This window comes from Monodelphis domestica, chromosome 3 (genome assembly GCF_027887165.1).
Source record: "Monodelphis domestica isolate mMonDom1 chromosome 3, mMonDom1.pri, whole genome shotgun sequence".
Taxonomy (NCBI): domain Eukaryota; kingdom Metazoa; phylum Chordata; class Mammalia; order Didelphimorphia; family Didelphidae; genus Monodelphis; species Monodelphis domestica.
The window spans coordinates 134,919,729-134,936,522 of NC_077229.1; the positions used below are offsets into that span (position 1 = coordinate 134,919,729).

Genomic DNA, 16,794 nt, shown 5'->3' on the forward strand with positions numbered 1-16,794 from the left:
GACCAATATCTTACATTATTTACTAAGCTAAGATCAAAATTGATACATGCCATAGGCAAAAAGGGAGATATAAGCAAATTAGAAGAACATGTAACAGTTACCTATTGGATTTATGGATAAAAGTTATGAATAGACAAGGGACAGAAAGCATTATAAGATGTAAAATGGATAATTTTGAATACATTATATTGAGAAGTTTTGTACCAATAAAACTAATAAAGCCAAGATTAGAAGGAAAGTAGTAATTTGGGGGGAAAATTTATAGACAATTTCTCAGTTTGAGGTCTCATATCTAAATTATATGGAGAACTTTTGTCAAATATATACAAATAGAAAGAATTCCCCAAATGATAAATGATCAAAAGATATGAATAGACCTGCATCTTTTAGCATATACCTCATGATAATTACACATGACCTAAATATTAAAGATCATACAAAAAATAGAAAAGAACTTCATGAGGTAGCTTTCATAGTTATGGCTAGAGGAAGAATTCAGAACCATATAGGGGATAGAGATGATAACAAATAACATTCATATAGACACACACACACCACCACCACCACCACGACCACCACCACCACACCAGTTGAATGGAGTGGTCCCTGAAGCTGAAGGACAGCCCTATGATTCTAGGAGTTCTGTACATGGAGGAAGACATGACTCCTGGAGGGGAGAGAGATCTCCGAGCCCTCTATGCTATGTAAGTGAGACGTAATTTCCAAAAAGAGTCAGACAGACAGAGAAGCTGAGTCTGACATAAAAGAAAAAGGAGCAAGGCATAATATTTTGAGATATAAGAGTTCTCCATGAAGGCACAGACATGGGGAAAATTCTATTCCCAGTATACCTTTTGATTCTTATTTCCTGCTCTTTCAAAATTTAAGAGCTGACTTCCATGATGAATTCCTTCTGTTCTGGGTTCACCTGAGATTTTGTCACTCTACAATTGTAGAATTCTTTTACTATCCTATATTCTTTTCTTTAATCTGTATAACTTTTCTGATTTTTGTTTAATGTTTATTTGGATAAATGAATTTGTTCACAAGCTAAGGTTATCCTTTGCATAATAAGCACTTGGTATGAGAAAATTAGACTTGTTGAGATTAATGATCACCCTTTCTATTTATTAAACACTTAAACCACTTTCCCTGATTGCTCCAAGCCTTTGCATAGGCCTTGCCCTTAATGCCTAGAAGACAGCTAGGTTCAACCCATTGGAGTCTATCGGAATAAATCTAATCTCTCCTCCTTGTGCCAGAATGGCTGAAAAAAATCTCACATTCCTTCTCTGAGGCTTCCTTTTTCTATGTTCCATTTCCTTCAATCATTCCTTATATCATCAACTCTTTATACTATTCTGGTTGCTCTCTTCTGTATGCTCTGTCAATTTTGTCAGTGTCCTTGAACCCTAGTGCCCAGACCTGACTATAGTAGTGCAGATGAGGTCTGATACAGACTACAATGGTATTATCACTTCCTTGTTCCTGGAAGTTATCCATCTATAAACATGGCTAAATACTACAATTGATTTTTTGATAGCCATTTCACATTTCTAAGTCATATTGAAGTTTTAGACCTCTAAATCTCTTCTGCATTCTCAAAAATAAAAGCCAAACTCCCTATAGTTTGCATAGTCTATTCTCTTCCTTTTTCTGAAAATAAGGGACAGAATTTTCCCATTTCCAATATTGTATTACCTCTCCTGTTTTCCATGATCTTTCAAATAATACTGACAGTTTTAATGGTCACATCTGTCATTTCTTCCAGGACCTAAGGATATAATTTATCTAGCTAGGAGATAAGAATTCATCAAAGACAGCTAGGTCTTCTCTTAATATTTCCTATGTGTCTTGGAAAACAACTGTTGTTGTTGTTAGTTGTTTCCTTTGTTTGTTCTTTTTGTCCTATCATTTTTAATGTAAAAGTCATTCTCCTTCACAAAGAAACCAAAAGTCAAAGTTCAGCAACTGTGCCTTCTTTCTCTTGTTAGTTAATATTGTTCCATCTCTCTCCCCCAAAAGGATATTAACCCTTCTTTGAGCATCCTTTTTTTCTTAAATTGGTTATTTTTTCCCTTCTAGCTTCCTACCTAAACTCAGCTTTAGCATTCCTGACACTATTTTTAAAGACACTATGCCATGCTTTTATATTAATCTTACTTTGCCTTACCTTGCTTCTATTTTCTGTATATTTGTTTTTATAATCTAAATTGGTTGATGAATTCCTTGAGTATCTACATCATTTTCTTCAGATAAATCACATTTTCCCTCCTCATTGGAATTTTCCTGCCTTTGTGTCTTCAGAATTTCATTCTTGATTATTTTTCTTCCCTCTGGGCTGACTTCCCCTTAAGAATTTTAGTCTATAGTATCCTATCTGAATCCTTTGAAATCTTTTCCCAAAATCTAGGGTAAATGTCATATTTCCTCTTCTATCATAAATTCTGAAGGGGTCACTTCTCCCCTAGCAATCAGTTTCTCCCTTTTAATAAGATTAAGATCCCAAACATAATTTCACCTTTTGGGGCAATTCTTCCACAGTTTTAAGAATTAATTCATCACTAAGGAAAGTTGAGATGTTATTAGCTGCTCTGCTCTTGAAAGATCATTTAACTCCACCATCAGTACTCTATTTTGCCACTGCATCAGAATTATAATTTGTTTCTCAAAGACTTCATGTAGGTTTTTCTTTCAGTCTGGTGGTCTATAGTAGACTCCATTGACAAAATCACTTGTTTCTCTCTTCTTTGATCTTCACCTATATATTCTCCATTGTAAATCTCACTCCTCTCCCCAACCCTCCTGAATCTCTTCAAATGAATGTACCTCCTTTATATTCAATGCCACTCTATCCATCCTTTTGCTCTTCCTGTTGAGTTGTTGGTTTTTTTTTTTTTAATAAGGTATATTCATGCAGAGTAACAGTAGATTTCATTCCAATGCCTCAGTAATAACTATGAGGTTTAATTCATACTTTTTGAGATAACACAAATTTAATTGACCTTGTTTGTTGCCTAAACTTTGTGAATTTTTATATAGACATTTAGACATAGGCTGTACCACTGAGTTCTTCTTTGGATTTTGGATTCCTGAATATTCCTGGATATTTGTATTCCTGAAAATGTTGTCTCTTCTGTTATTCTTTCTTCTTTATGACTATTCACTACTAGAACTAACTCCCCTTAAGTTAAATAAATAGCCTTCTCCCTCTCTCCATCTTTTATTGATGTTTGTTTGTTTTTTTTGGAGGGACAGTGTTGCTTAAAGTCTTTTGGTTTAGATTTTTCAAGATCTTTGGAAAATTGTCAGCTTTCTTGCCAGTTTTTATTATGTGAACTATATCTATGACCATGAAGCCAAAAATTCTAATTGCAAAGTATGGTCCAGAAATCTAAATCTGAATTCTTTGACATCACATTTTAAGCTGATTTTTCATTTCCAAAATTAATCATTCTCTTCTACATCCTTTGCCCTGTGGCCAATAGTGATGAAAATTTAATATGTGAACCTATGGTCTTCAGTATCATTTTTTGTTAAATCCTTACCTTCCATCTTAAAATCAATACCATGTATTGGTTCCAAGGCAGAAGAGCAGTAAGGCTAGACAAGGTGGGTTAAATGGCTTACCAGGGTCACACAGTGAGGAAGTGTGTGAGGCCAATTTTGAATCCAGAGCCTCCTGTCTTTAGGCCTGGCTCTCAATACACTAAGCCACCTAGTTGCCCCATAGTCTTTAGTTTCTTAACTAAGACATCTTACTTAACCCATGGCAATATTTTTTAAAGTTTCTCCTGTGTCATTTGGTCCATATGAGTTACTAGAAGAAGGTAATTGTCATTATTTTTAATAAGTCTAATATATTTATATATATATATATATATATATATATATATATATATATATATATTCCAGGAAGATGAAAACCTCTTTTTTCCCTCTTAGTTTTCTTTTATTTAAAATTACTATTTATTATATATGAAATGACTCTCTAGCAGGGCAGGAAGAGGGATCCTGAAGGAAAATATAGGTATGAAAAAACAAAGATATTGATAAAAGAAAATCTTTATGTATTTGTTTTTTGATAAATATATGAAATCAAACCCACTACAAAAAAGCCTTTCCCAGACCCTCTTAATGCTTGTGCCTTCCCTCTATCAAATATTTTAAATTTATTCTCCCTTTTACATAGTTGTTTGAGTGTTGTCTTCTCCATTATATTGGGATCTACTTAAGAAAAAGGGCTAATTTTTTACTTTTGATTTTGCTTTTTGTGGTATCTCCAGAAATTGGTACCATACTAGCACATGGTAGGCACCTGGTAAATGCTTATAGACTTGACTAGATGGGCATCCCAGGAAGACAAGTGTTTTTTTCTTCTCTGGAGCATCCAACTGTCTCCTCTTAAGGGAGAACCTCAAATATGTTTTTAAACTCCCATTGCCCAGCTGATCTTTTCCTTCCCTTTCTCTTCCATGCAATTCTCTTCCATCCTCTATCATCCTCAATAATGAAGTTTTTCCTCAGCTCCTTTCATTTCCCATCAAAGTCTTTCTTCTATTTCCTTCAGAAAAAAATGCATTCAGCATGTAGTGTGGAGAGGCATTTTCAAGTCCCTTCACCATCTCCCCAGGAAAGAGAATAATTGACCTTCAGAACACATATTCACTTATCTATGACAGAATCAAAAATCACACCTAATTCAAATCACAGTAGAGATTTCTACTCTCCTCAATAATTGAGAATTTTTTGGTCTTGTTTTTTGTAGGTGTTTTTATATCAACCATAAAAATTTTTATAGACGATATAATTCAAATTTATTTTCTTTGTATTAATAAATCTTCTACTATGGCCATAACCACCTCCTAATATGCCTTAAACCAAACTACTATCCATTTCACCATTTTGTCCTACCCACTATCCTACCAATTTTGCTTAATAGCCTAATTGCTCAACAACTTTTCTTACTTGCCTTGTTTTGCTTATTTTTTTCCCCTCCTCATCCAAATTAATCCCTTGGCCATAGCTCCATATCTTTCTTAGTCTGACTGTTTGTGCCTCTCTTATGCTTTCTTGATCACTTTTCAATATCATTCCACTTTTTAAGTCCCTCTGTTTAATATACTTCATCTATCAAAGAGTCTTTGCCTGGTGATCCCACCAGATTGTAAATTCATGCACAGACCAAGGATTATAAATATATATTATAAAGATGTATTATGGATTTTTCTGTGTGATCTAGGCCCTAAACATTGTAGAAAATGAAATTCTAATATATTTTCTTTATGTATGTATTGAGGCTTATGAGACATTCTAGCACAATTACCATCCATGATGTCATCTTCAAACATGAAGAATGCTGGCAAAGTTGGCACACAAGAGAAGTCAATGACTTAAATAAATATAACTAAAATCATAAATCAATGTTACAGTCACTTTGAAAATACACATATTTCAATAAAGTTACTATTGCTCAAAACATCTTAGGATTTCTATAATTTCCTTCATATATTGTGCCATATTCTTTTGAGTAGTCTCAGAAATATTGTGATATATTTGAAAGAACACTGAATTTAACACTAAAATAACTAATTTCAACCTCAACTTCTACCATTTTGATCCTGTAAGATCTTGGACAAAGTACAATATTGGGAGGCTTCAATTTTGTCATCTGAAAAGTTGTGGCCTTAGACTAATTTATAATGTCTCTTCTTGTTCAAAATCCCTTAATATTACAAAATATTTTCTTTCAGAGGTGGAATTGTTTTTAGGAAACAGTCAAAAGTCTTTTGAAGCCAATTCTAGTGACTAATCTTTATAGCAAAACAAGGAAATCTTTTTGTTCAAACATGAAGATGGTTTATAAAGAAATGAGCATGATTTTTTCATGTAGTTCATCCACCAAATCTAATGGTGCTTCCAGGAGAAGATACCAAAAACATTATCATGTATGGAAAAAGCTCTTTTGTATGAAGGCACTACCATTTATTTTTTAAATCAACTATTTTTTATACAGGTGGACTTTATATACAAAGATGTTGCTATAAAGACTTACCACCAATTGGGCAAATTCTTTGTATTATTTTCTTCCAGAAGTGTGGGTAGTTTTGAAAAAAAGTACATTAGCCTAGTAAATTAATTTTATTTTGGGAACCAGAGATATAACTGGAAAGAGAGATGGTCAATCTCTCTTGCCCATTTTTCCTATCTTTTAGCAGTAAGTGTTCTGTAAATAAATGATTTTATGGAAAGTGTGTAGCATCAGCACCAGGGAAAAATATAGCTCATTCACGATACTTATAATGTATCCTAATGAGGGTTACTAGAGGACATTCTTTATTTTCAGTGGAAGTTTCTAGAGGGCTGGTTATTATAAAGTAGTGTAAGAATGCTATGGTTCTTTGAATCTCATCCTCAAGTTGGAATTCTCCCAGTCATCTGGGTATTTGCTGCCAATGTCAGATTAACTCATGGAGTGGCAACACATTGGATGGCTTATGGAGCCCAAAGCTCCAAAGGTGGCTTCCAAATTCTACTTATTTTTTTAAAGGAATGGTCTGTCAAAGGATATGAACAGGCAGTTTTCAGATGAAGAAATCAAAGCTGTCAATATTCATATGAAAAAATGCTCTAAATCACCCCTGATTAGAGAAATGCAAATTAAAACTCTGAGGTCCCACCTCACACCTATCAGATTGGCTAATATGACAGAAACTGTAAATGATCATTGTTGGAGGGGATGTAGGAAAATCAGGACACTAATACACATTTGTGGAGTTGTGATCTGATCCAACCATTCTGGAAAGCAATTTGGTACTATGCTCAAAGGATTCTAAAACTGAGTATATGCTTTAATACATCAATACTATTATTAGGTCTATATCTCAAAGAGACATTTTTTTAGTTTAAAAAGTTACATATTAAATTGCTTAAAAATCCTTTAGAAGATAAGCAAATTACTCATAATAGTATATCACAGCTTCATATGAACACAAACTTCTTTCCCCAATCTATTTTGTATACAGAAATATTCATTTTAGTTGGTATTGTTAACAACATTATCAACATCACTTGGTGCTACTTTTGAATTTTGCTCTAACCAACCAATGATCTGGCTACATAGAAACACTTGATCCTAGAACACTTCCCAAATTCATAAGAAGACATTTCCTCCCCCCCCCCCAGTTTTGGACAATTTGATTTAATTAATTTAGAATATTTTTCAATGGTTACAAGATTCATATTCTTTCCCTCCCCTCCCACCAACCCCCTCCATAGCTGACATGCAATTCCACTGGGTTTTACATGTGATCAAGACCTATTTCCATATTACTGATATTTGTATTAGGGTGATCATTTAGAGTCTATATTCCTGATCATACCCCCATCAACCCATGTGATCAAGCAGTTGTTTTTCTTCTGTGTTTCAATTCCCACAGATCTTCCTCTGGATGTGGACAGCGTTCTTTCTCATAAGTCCCTCAGAATTGTCCTTGATCATTGCATTACTGCTAGTGGAGAAGTCTATTACATTTGATTGTACCAGTCAGTGTACAACACAGTCTCTGTGTACAGTGTTCTCCTGGTTCTGCTCCTTTCACTCTGCATCATTCCTGTTCACATGGAATTCTTTCAGTTTATTATTCCTTTGAGTACAATAGTATTCCATCATCAATATTTACCACAACTTGTTTAGCCATTCCCCAATCAGAGGGCATACCCAATATTCCAATTTTTTGCCATCACAAAGAGCATGGCTATGAATATTTTGGAATAAGTTGTTTTCCCTATTATCCCCAAAGAGATTTTTTAAAAGTGGGGCAGGAGCTATTTGTACAAAAATGTTTATTACAGCAATATTTATTTATTACAAAAATATTTATTATAGTTTGTGGTAGCTGACAATTTGAATTTAAGGAATTGTCTATCAATTAGAAAGTGACTGAACAAGTTGTGGTTTATGATAGTAATGCAATACTCTTTTTCTTAAGAAAGAACATGCAGGATGATTTCAGAAAAATCTGGAAAGACTCACATGAACTGATGCAAAATAAAGTGAATAGAACCAGAACAGAATTGTAAACAGTGACAGCATGACCTACTTATTCTCAAGCAATTTACAAATCTAAGTCAATCTCTAAGACTCATGATAAAAAATGCCATCTGCCCTCTGAGAACGAACTTATTGAGTCTGAATGCAGACCAAAATATACTATATTTCATTTTCCTTCTTTTTCATTCAAGATTTCTTCCACAAAAATGAAATATAGAAAAATGTTTTACATGTATGTAAAGTCTACATCAGATTGGTTATTATCTCAGGGATTGGGGAGGGAAAGGCAGAGTAATGGGAGATGGAAGATCCAAAGAAGGGAGAGAATTTGGAACTTAAATCTTAAAAAATTAATGTTAAAAATTATTTTATGTGTAATGGGAGAAAAACAAAATACTCTCTCTTATGTATCAATGATTTTTCACTGGTTTTCCTCACTTCCCAGAGGTTGTACTAGAGGAATATAATTAGTGGGAAGGCAAGATATTACCTTTTTTGTCTTCAACTAAAAATCTATGTTTGGGAATCTTTTAACCTTGTTCTCCCTCCTTATTTCTACCTCTTGGCTTCTCTGACCTCTTTCAAGTCCTAGATAAAATTTCATCTTCTACAACAAACCTTTTCAAATGCCCTTAATGCTAGCAAACATCTTTCTTTTATTGATTTATCAGTTTATCCCAACTATAGCTTGTTTGCCCAGATTTCTTTGCATGGTGGCTCCTTCATTAGACTATGAGTTCCTTGAGAGCAGGGACATGATTTTGCTTTTCTTTGTGTTCTTATGGCTTAGCAGAGTGCTGGGCACATAGTAGGCACTTAATGAATGTTTATCCCTCCCCCTGCCTTTATAATAAGAGCAATACTAGCTGAATATATAGTGCCTTCAGTGTTTTGAGGTAGTCTCTTTATATATATTCTTTCATCTAATCCTAATAAGAATCCTGTGAGATACTGCTATCTAGAGATATTATCCATATTTTACAAATAAAGAAATTGTTGAGAAAAATTACATGGCTTGCCCAAGACCACACAGCAAATGTATGAAACAAGATTTAACCTAGAAAAATCAATTACTTCTTTTCTAATATTCAAAGCAAAGTTCAAAGCAAGTCTGAGAGGGAGCTGGAGAGAATAGTGTATAGGGCACAGAGATTAGGCAGAAAGACCTAAGTTCAAATTCAGCTTCAGATTCTTACTAGCTTGAAGGAAACGTATTTCCCTGGCAAGTCTCAGTCTCTCAGGCTCACTTTCTTCATCTGTAAAATGAAGGGGTTAGACTCAAAAATCTCTAAGATCCTTTCTAGCTCTAAATCTATGATTCTATGGACACTGCTATCACATAATAGTTAATATTCAAATACTCCATCTACTCCAGCCCTGTTTAAGAAACATACACAATTCAGCTGATGTCAAGTAAATTAGGAAGTAGAATTGTTGAGCAAAGGAATAATTCATAAAGAATTCTGGCCACACACACAATATTGCTATATTAATATTTCATTCAAGAGAGTTTTGGAGAGGTGATCAATAATTCAGTTGTCACTTAATATCAGGCTCTATTATCATGCAGCAACTTGTATTAGTTTACACTTCATCTTGACTAAGATGTAGCACATTATTGCTACTGTCACCTTAGCTTATGTTACAACATGACAGCATTCCTCACGAGAGCCGGGATGATATAAACCTGGGATGCAGAAGGAATCCCCAAACCATCAGTGGAGAGGTAGATAAGGCCATCCCAGCTAATTGATTAAGACCTGCAGGCAGATCTTTAAGATCAATATCTTGGTAGGCAGGCAGATTCCTTCACTCCCATCCAGGCCCATCTAAAGCTTTTAGTTGCCAATAAACAGTCTCTTGTGCCATGTTACAATCCACAATTTGCCAAGATTCCCAGGGTGATGGAGAAAGGAGTGCGTTTAGCAGCTAGAGTCCTATCCCCTGATCTTATATTCATTGTCAGCTCCTCCTGTGTTTAAAGCTCTGTTTATAGCATCTGCTCACTAAGGCTTTAGCAAAATGAAGAGGAGCTCCTTCTTTCAAAAAGGTGAAGGCTTCCTTCAATCCATCCTGAACCTGCCACTGCCAAACTAATCTTCCTAAGTTCCAGTCTAATGTAGTGGTGAGGGCACTGGAGACAGAGCTTTGAATTCAACCTCAGAGATTTCCTAGCAATGGGATAATGGAGAAGTGGGGTTGCTAGGTTGCCTCTGAAATCAAGAGGATATGAGTTCAAATCTGGCCTTAGACACTTATTAGTTGTATGACCCTGGGCAAGTCACTAAATCCTGTTTGCCTCAGTTTTCTCATCTGCAAAATTAGCTAGAGAAAGAAATGGCAAACCATCCAAGTATCTTTGCCAAGAAAACTCCAAATGGGGTTACAAAGAGTCAGACGTGACTGACATAGGGGAAAAAAAAAAAAACAAAAAACTCCTTGCCTCAAAGTCTCAGTTTATTGCACTGTGTGGCAGTGTTGGGCCTGGAGTCAGGGAGACTCCTCTTCCTGAGTTCAAATCTGGTTTGCAGACTCTTACTTGTTTTGTGACCCTGGGCAAATTATTTAACTCTATTTGCCTCATTCAGTTTCCTCATCAATAAAATGAGATGGAGAAGGAAATGGCAAACTATTCTAGGATCTTTGCTTAGAAAACCAAAGAGGATCACAAAGAATTGGACACAATTGACCAACAACAATACTCAAAATGGAGATATCAATGCCTACCCTGAGTCAAGGAGTGATTTTGAATTTTATCTTTATTTTATTCCAATAGCAAATTTACACATAACTTTTCCAAAGTTATAGGATGCATGTTGTTTCCCAATTCTACTGGATTATACCTGTATTATCACAAGGAGTTATTTTGAAGAAATACATTTGTAAGTTATAAACTATGAGTAATGGTTGTTAATGCACAGTTCTGGTAATATGTAGAGGCAGGCAGTGTTTCATAGTGGATAGAGAGATGTACTTGCATGCGGGAAGGCCTAGGTTCAAGACTAGCTTCTGGCATGTAATAGCTCTGTGACTAGGCAAATCATTTTATCTCTCAACATTCTAGGCAATTTTGTGCGACTTTAAATTGCTGATAAGGAATAGCAAGCACTGATAGAGGGAAGTTCCTCACAAATCCAAATCCTACTCCTGTCCCTGTAATATTATTCCCTGCTAAAATACAACTCATGGCTCCTCACTACCTACCAATTAAAAAACAAAGGTTTTGGACAGGTAATTAAGCTGGGTTCATCATATATTTCCTTGCTTCTGTAATCACATTTCTACCATGTAACCACTAGAAAATTGTACTAATTGCCATCCCCCAAACATATCCATACTAAAAAGCAGAGATATTATCTTGTCAACAAAGGACTTTATAGTCAAAGCTATGGTTTTTCCAGTAGTAAGGTAGAGCTATGGAGCTGGACTATAAGGAAAGCTGAGTCCTACAAAACTGATACTTTCAAATTGCATTGCTGGAGAAGACTTCTGAGAGACACTTGGACAGAAAGGAGATTAAATTAGAAGATGCTTAAGGAAATCAGTTCAGACTATTCACTGAAAGATCAAATACTAAAGCTGAAGCTTAAATACTTTGGCCACATGACAAAACTTATTGGAAAAGACCCTGATGCTGAGGAAGACTAAAAGCAAAAGAAGAAGGCAGAGGTTGAGATGGATAGTGTAAGGGAAATAATTGGCATGCACTTGGACAGACTTAAAGAGATAGTAGAAGATAGAATGATCTTGGGTCATGAAGAGTCAGACATGACTGCAACACATTCCATGCTTTTCCCTTCTATACTTTTGTTCATGACAAGTCTCCATCTCCTAAACTTTCCTCCTGCTGAAATCTTCCATGTCTTATAAGACTCATAAGAGGCACTGAAGTACTATTGTGAAGAGAGAACTAGCCAAGAAGGTCTTGGTTGAAATCTCATCCGAGGAACATATTGAACATTTGACAACAAGCAACTCAAGTAACTCTCTCAGGTAACTGAAAGATAGTCGAGGTCCATATTGGTGAACCAATGGCATGTGTGTTGGAGCCTGCCAGAAGGGGCTGCTTCCTTCCCTGAAGTCTCAATAGTGTCTAAGAAAATTTCTCCCATGAACCATACCTCTGGCCAGCAGCCCAATGGGAATGCTTCCTCCATCCCCTGACTGGGGTAAGTCAGGGGGCTCATGGGTGGTGTGAGGGTTATCGTTTGGGCACTCAGTCTCTAAAAGGTTTGCCATCAATGCTCTAGGTAACTCTTTAGACTGTAAAGTCTTTACTACAGAAGGTACTAATCTACATCTGAAGATGTTGTTCTATTCCAATGAAATCACAGGTACAGTCTCTATCCATATAAGGCTCAATTTAATTGTCATCCCCTTAATAAAGTCATCCCTGCTCCATCCTAAATGAAAGTGGTCCCTGCTCCTCAGCCCTCTGAGAAAACTAATTTTCACTTTCCCTATGCATTTTTCAAGGTCTTTTTGCATGCTATTTTTTGCATTTCTTATTTCAGAAGAATGAAAGAAAGCTAACTTCTTATTAAAAGGATGTTGGGAAAGGGATGACTTGATAAAATCTTGACAAGTACTGGTATATACATTGCCTTTCTTAGTCCTGTAAAATGTTTATGAGAATGGTCTACCTATACCTACAATGTACCACTTCTTTAGTTTTACCTCTCAGATTCCCTGTTTTTTTTTTTTGAGGTTTAAATATCATCTTTTCTGATGTTCTCATCCACAACATTACTTTGTGTTGGTTTTTAATCTTTGTTTTGCATTTCCCTATTTATCCATATGTCATTTTTTCCCAATAGAATGGAAACTTCTCGAAGTCAGGGTTTAAAGTGGCCCATTTGTCTTTGTACTTTGGTATGGTGAGAGAGAGAGAGAGAGAGAGAGAGAGAGAGAGAGAGAGAGAGAGAGTTGACATCCAAGTTAAGTCTCACCTCTGGCACATACTGCCTGTGTGATCCTGGGTACCTCACTTAACAATGATCTAGTTAACTCTAAATATGTATGTGACAAAGAAGGCTCTGGTTTACACTGGTAATGAGGATTTCCTTATTCAAGAGTTCTCTACACCAGTGAAATTTGAGATCCTATCTCTATCCCCATCCCATCCCCACTGCCTTGTATAATGCCTTCATATAATTGGCACTTAGTGGTATATCTTATTTCCAACTCTTTCTCTCTATTAATATAGCAACCACCTTTGTTTAGATCCTCATCATCTCTTTTCTGAACATTGTAATACCTTCCTACTTGCTCACCCTGCCTCAAGTCTCACTGCACTCCAATACATCTTCCACAAAGCTTTTCCTAAATGCAGGTCTAAATATGTCATTCCTCTACTCAGTAAACTCCAACACCTCACTATTCCTTTTAGGATCAAATATAAACTCCTCTGTTGGGTTTTTTAATTCTTTTTATAGCATTGTCTCAACCTGCCTTTTGACCTTGTCATATATTGCTTCTTTTTCCTATAATCCATGGTCCAGCCAGACTAGCCTTTTTGCTATTTCTCTCACATAAACCTATCTCTTTCCCCTCTGTCTTTGCTGTCCCTCATGCCCAAAATACATTCCTTCCTCAGTTTTCCCTCTGAAAATATTGTGCTCCTCTCAAACTCAGCTCAAGCACCTCTTGTCACATGAAGCCTTTTCTCTATTTTGTATGTACATATGCTTCCATATGTTCTCCACAATCCCCTTCCATACACAACCCATTACCATAATGGAATATACCCTGCAAGGGTAAGAAGTGTTTCATTTTTGGCTTTCTATCCGTAGCATCTTTATATTTCTCTATCATCTAAAACATAATAGATACTTAAAAAATACTTGCTGATTCATTCATTTATTAGTTTTGACATTAAAATGATTTTGACTCAGGAGAAATAAAATACAGCTTTAGTGGTTTTAAAGGAGTATTTCTCATGTATATGGTAAAAATCATAGAAGATTTTATGACAAATATTATAATAGAAATGTCTTTGTTCAGTGATCTGCTGGGTAGCACCGTCAATGAGAGGTAAAATAGGAAGACGTATATTCATCTGATATGTTCACCAGCATCATGCAGTATATCTCTGTGCAATCCATATAGAAAGATTAACAAAAGAAAACAAGTTTTATCCCAACAATGTTTTTTTTAAAGATGACGTTAAATTTATTGCAACTAGTCAGAGCTATCATGGTATGACTGGGGATATGTCACAGATGCCAACACCCTATGGTGTGCATTTCCTGTATCCCATCCCCTTTTGGCCATCACCATTGGCTCACTCTTCCACTTTGTCTTTATGCTGCCTTCAGAGACCTGTAACTCACAGATGCCTTTCTTCAGACACCTGCCCACAGAGGAAGGAAATGGGGACTATTTATCCAGGAGACCCATGCCTCAGAGAGTTCTTAGGATCAACTGAAAGTTGTAATAGCAAAAGTGGATGGTCACTGCCCCCTACTCAGTCCAAACCCTATCCCAGTTACTATCTCCTCCTGCTTTTCTTTCAATTGGTTCCCCTGAAAACCTTCATCTGTTGAAGGGCAATGGAAAGATCACTAAATTTAGAGTCAGAGGACCTGAGTTCAAATCCTATCTCTGCCACTGACTGCTTTTTGATCTTTTGTAAGCCAATTAACCTCAAATTGCCTAAGTTTCCTCAATTATAAAATGAAGGTAATAGCACATACTGTGCAGTTTTTGTGAAAATCAAATTAGATAGTATTTGTAATTTTTAAAAACTGCTTAGCACAGTGTCTGGCATAAAGTAGGCAACATATAAATCTTATTCCCTTCCTTTTCCCACCTTTCACATGCCCTAACAAATGAGATTAGGAGAGAGACTTGGCATACATTTCTATCACCATCCCCACTGCCATTTTCAGGCCCTCCCTTTCAAGTGATGCCACCATCACTTGACCAACTATATCTTTCTCCTTTAAAGTTCATTTCATCCTGTCCTAGATTCTCATAGCTATTATCTATGGATAATGAGGTCACTCTCCCCATTGAACTTAGTAACAGGTTTAATGTTGTCTTCACCCTAACATCAATTTCCTTTGAACCAAACATCTCATTTCCTATGATCCTCTCTAATTTACCTTGGAGAGATGTCTTACACACACACACACACACACACACACACACACACACACACACACACACACATTTTCCTCATTCCCAACTCAGTAGAAATAGAAATTCTTTGTTGTGATGCTCATAGCATCAATCCCTAGTATACAAAATGCCCTTAATGAAATCTATTACCATCCCAAAGAAACCTGCATAACTATCCATGGTTGAAAAATTAAGTAATTTTAAAAAATCTTGGTGTTTAATGATCCACAGATATTGGGATGAGTCATGAAAAGTCCTATACAATTCACTAATCCAACAGACTTGATCTATTCCTCTTTATATTTTCTCTAGACTGACTGCAATCTGATCAAGAGATTTTCAGTCTTCTGCCTCATTCCACAGTGGACTTGAGATTATGACTCCTACTTCCTGCCACCCATAATGGTGATAAAGACCTCTGTGCCTATTTAGGCAATCAAATATCAAATTTCCAAAAGCAAACTATGCTTTGGCAATGGGATACTATAAACAAATGAAAAATAAAATGCAAACATGAAAAGAAAAACTTAACAACTTGAAGAATCTCCTATATCTTCAGAGCACTCTTAGAAATGAATACCTTTGGATTGAGGTTATTCCCTGAGAAAATAGAAATCCTCTTGATGCACATTAATACCCTAAATGTTATAACAATTCCAGATGTTTTGTGCATTCATTTGGCAAATGCCAAAGCAACAGTTGTGTAAGAACAGATAACTGCGGGAACAGAAAATAAGAAGAGAGAAAGGTTTGTATCTTGAGAACATCACCCAGGAAAGACAGGCCTGAGTTGGATAGGGCAATTGAAGGTCCAGTAAAAATATGAAGATAGCAGGCCCCTAAGGGGGAAGTGGATGAGCATCAAGGATAAACTTAAATTTGTAGAATTTGAGGTGGAAAGAATCTTAGAGATCAGCTCCCTTACTTAAAAGATAATGGGATAGAAGTTCTAAGAGATGACTTGTTGCTCAAAGTTAGTCTGCTAGTCAGTCAATAAATATTTATGAAGTGCCTACTATATGGGAAGCATTGAAGAAACAAAGGGAAGCAAAAGACAGGTCCTGTTCTCAACGAGCTTGGGGGTCTAATGGGGAAGCCAACATGCAGGCAAACATACATAGATAAGCTCTACATGGGATAAGAGAAAGGAGGCATTTATAGAGAGTCAGACACGATGCTAAGTACTTTTGCAAATATTATCTCATTTGATTCTCACAATAACCTTTTCAGTTCACTTCTATTATTTTTCCCACTTTGCAGATGAGGAAATTAAAGCAATCGGAGATTAAGTGACTTTCTCAGGGTCACACAGCTAGTATGTATGTGACGCCAGATTTGAACTCAGATCTTCTGGATTCCAGGTCCAGAAATCTTAACTACCTATGGAAAAATAGAAGATGATCAACAGAGAAGATATTAGAATTAAGAAGAATTAGGAAAGGCTTCCTATAGAAGGTGGGATAACTTGTTTGTGACTAGTTCTGTCCCCAAACTCTCAACCCTTCAGAACTTTATAATAAGGAAAGGAAGATGAAAAAAGAAGAAAAGAAGGAAAAAAGAAAGGAAGAAGAGAAAAAGTTAGAGGCTACAAATGACAGTACAGTAGCCTTAAGATATGC

At 35.9% G+C, this 16,794-nt stretch overlaps 1 pseudogene; it reads left to right on the forward strand.

The window, feature by feature from the left end:
• Nucleotides 1-594: 594 nt before the first annotated feature.
• LOC130458079 (cyclic AMP-dependent transcription factor ATF-1-like) overlaps nt 595-16,794 on the forward strand; it is a 52,449-nt pseudogene continuing 36,249 nt past the window's right edge.